We start from the raw sequence: 3,838 nt of genomic DNA on the forward strand, positions 1-3,838 counted from the left end.
CAACGGTCAGATTTCAAACTCACACGGCAACTTTACTTGGGCTACAAGCAAAGCTGACTTGTCCGACTCTGGACAAGATTCGCTCTCATAGTCTTCACTCGAAGACATAGGTTTTTGGTTTAGGCATCACTTCAGTCATTCTGACTGGTTCTCTTCGACCCCACTTAACAGTACGGTGGTTCCTATGACTCAACACAAAAGAAAAAGAACTACGAAAGATCTAAGTCTTCGAGCTCCATAGGCTTCATATCGTGTCTTCTCTTGTCATAGTCTTCAATGTGAATATCTTCATATACCACCTTTGACTTCAATGCCTTCATAAAGTTTTAGGGGTCATCTCTGGTAGTAAAACCGAATCATGAGGGACTTCTACCTGTGTTACTCTGCAATTCTCACAAACACATTAGTCCCTCAACTAGGTTTGTCGTCAATACTCCAAAACCAACTAGGGGTGGCACTAGATGCACTTACAGCTTCATAAGCCTTTGTGGAAGCAGGCTCATGGACAGTCAGTTGGCGCTCTTGATGTTCAGCGGCAGGGCGAACCATGGAGATGGGTTCAACAATTAAGGGCTCTGTGGGAGCAGCCTGTTCCTTCTTGGTCTTCCGCCTCTTCTTGGGGGGAGCAGCATCAGAGGGTTCAGAATGTTTCCTCTTTCTGGCTCCGGCCTCAGCAGTCCTCGTCTTGTTCGGTTCTGAAGCGGTTGACTTGGCCTTTGGCTTAGAGCCAGTCATGCTAGTTGGGAAGACAATGGGATCTGCTTCCTGCCTTGGTGCGTTGGGTTCGGCCATAGTGGGCTTGTTCTTCTGCTTAGCAGCCATCCTGGGATCAATGCCCGGACGCCCAAGGGCCTTGCGCTTCTCAGCCTCGTTGTAGCCTTGCACACACTTGTCAGCCAGGCTCTTCATGCGCTCATGAGAACCTTGAGCTTCTGCATGTTTCTTGAGAAAGGCTTCTTTGAGCTCGTGCAGCATAATCTTGAAGTTTTTCACCTCTTGCATGCTGAGCTTTGCCATATGCTTCTTGAACTGAGCTTTCTCAAAGTCAATCTTTTGCTTCAGTTCGACGATGCGCTGAGCTAGAGCTAGCTTTGAAGCAATGGCGCCATGGAAGGCGACACTGAGGCCAATTGGAAGTTGCAGATCTTTGAAGCTGAGGTTGGGCGTGTCAAACCACTCATCAATGAAGTTGTGGATGATTGCCACGTCAAAGAGAGGCAGATCGTTGAAGATTTCTGCTTCTTCTTCGCTCTTGATCAGTTGCTCAAGAGCGTCATCTGCAAGATCTTCATCACTGGACAGATCAATGGCATCATTGCGTAGAATAGCAGCAGCAGTCAGTTCTTGGCTGGTGTGTGGCAGAGGCATCTTGACTTTCTGGGGCTTGGAGATGCGTGACAGATCTTCAGACTGCACACTGTCTTCAGGAGGTGCAGTAGCCAGTGGCTTCGCCCGTGAGATTTTTGGTGCTGAGGCAGGTTTTGAAGCTTTAGGCTGCTTCAGTTTCTTTGGCTTCGGCGCTGTAGGTGCTTCATCTGATTCAGCGTCATCTGCAGGCTCATCCACGGCTGTCCCTTGAACCATGATATGAGTGATGAGACCTTCCAGGTTGTAGAACGGACCGATGACATTGGGTTCTGCATCATGTGTGTCGTCAGTACGGGGAGCAGAGGGACCAGGGTTGAAGTCTAGTCCCAAAGACTTCTTGTTCTGCTTCGCTGAGTTCTTGGCAAACTGGAAGTTGCGCTTGAACAGATTGTTGTCACGACACCATAGTAGTGATGATGGGTGTGCATCTGTAGGCTGTGGCCCACGGACCATGCAGGGATAGAAGCCTTGTTCAATGGCTTCATCTCTGGACCTGGGTTGAAGATTTTTGTATAGGATGTCTCCCCAAGGTCGCTTGATGGCATTTTTCTCAGCATATTCCTGGGTCACAAACCGGTATTTGAACCATTGTTCCGCCCAATATCTTCGAATCCATTGGATTCAGGTCTTGCGTTGATTGTAATCCTCTTCAGGATCTGTCTTGTAAAGCTCTGAGAGGTCATCAGGCAAATCTCTTGATGTTCCCCCGCGACGCTGTCTGCCACCCTTCCTTACTGATTTCTCTGCAGCCATGAACTTCAAACTGAATGGCTTCAACACGTTCAAAGGCTTCAAAGGCTTTCGCTTGCTGGACAAACAGGAACTGGCTTCGGGAGAATTTATATGTGTTGGAAATATGCCCTAGAGGCAATAATAAAAGGATTATTATTATATTTCCTTGTTCATGATAATTGTCTTTTATTCATGCTATAATTGTGTTATCCGGAAATCGTAATACATGTGTGAATACTTAGACACCAACATGTCCCTAGTAAGCCTCTAGTTGACTAGCTCGTTGATCAACAGATAGTCATGGTTTTCTGACTATGGACATTGGATGTCATTGATAACGAGATCATATCATTAGGAGAATGATGTGATGGACAAGACCCAATCCTAAACATAGCACAAGATCGTATAGTTCATTTGCTAGAGTTTTTCCAATGTCAAGTATCTTTTCCTTAGACCATGAGATCATGTAACTCCCGGATACCATAGGAGTGCTTTGGGTGTACCAAATGTCACAACGTAACTGGGTGACTATAAAGGTATACTACGGGTATCTCCGAAAGTGTCTGTTGGGTTGACATGGATCAAGACTGGGATTTGTCACTCCGTATGACGGAGAGGTATCTCTGGGCCCACTCGGTAATGCATCATCACAATGAGCTCAAAGTGACCAAGTGTCTGGTCATGGGATCATGCATTACGGTACGAGTAAAGTGACTTGCCGGTAACGAGATTGAACGAGGTATTGGGATACCGACGATCGAATCTCGGGCAAGTAACGTACCGATTGACAAAGGGAATTGTATACGGGGTTGCTTGAATCCTCGACATCGTGGTTCATCCGATGAGATCATCGAGGAGCATGTGGGAGCCAACATGGGTATCCAGATCCCGCTGTTGGTTATTGACCGGAGAGCCATCTCGGTCATGTCTACATGTCTCCCGAACCCGTAGGGTCTACACACTTAAGGTTCGGTGACGCTAGGGTTGTAGAGATATGAATATGCAGTAACCCGAAAGTTGTTCGGAGTCCCGGATGAGATCCTGGACGTCACGAGGAGTTTCTGAATGGTCCGGAGGTGAAGAATTATATATAGGAAGTGCAGTTTCGGCCATCGAGAGAGTTTCGGGGGTCACCGGTATTGTACCGGGACCACCGGAAGGGTCCCGAGGGTCCACCGGGTGGGGCCACCCATCCCGGAGGGACCCATGGGCTAAGTGGGGAGGGGAACCAGCCCATAGTGGGCTGGTGCGCCCCCTAGGGTGGGGGGGCGCCCCACCTGGCTTGGGGGGCACTCCACCCTTGACCGCCGCCCCCTAGGAGATCCCATCTCCTAGGGCCGGCGCACCCCCTAGGGGGCCTATATAAAGGGGGGAGGGAGGGGCAGCCGCACCCTTGAGTATTGGCGCCTCCCTCTCCCCTGCTACACCTCTCCCTCTCGTAGTAGAACGGCGAAGCCCTGCTGCGGTGACCCCTCACTGGTAGAAAAAGGGCATGTTGTCCCGGTTCGTAAGGGCCTTTAGTCCCGGTTCCTGAACCAGGACTAAAGTGTCGGTACTAATGCCCTATACCTTTAGTCCCGGTTCAATCCAGAACTGGGACTGATGGGCCTCCACGTGGCCTGTGCGCGGAGCCTAGGCAGGAGACCCTTTGGTCCCGGTTGGTGGCACCAACCGGGACCAATAGGCATCCACGCGTCAGCATTTCTGTGGCTGGGGTTTTTGTTTTTTTTGAAAACGG

The sequence above is a fragment of the Triticum dicoccoides genome, chromosome 5A (assembly GCF_002162155.2).
Source record: "Triticum dicoccoides isolate Atlit2015 ecotype Zavitan chromosome 5A, WEW_v2.0, whole genome shotgun sequence".
Classification (NCBI taxonomy): Eukaryota; Viridiplantae; Streptophyta; class Magnoliopsida; order Poales; family Poaceae; genus Triticum; species Triticum dicoccoides.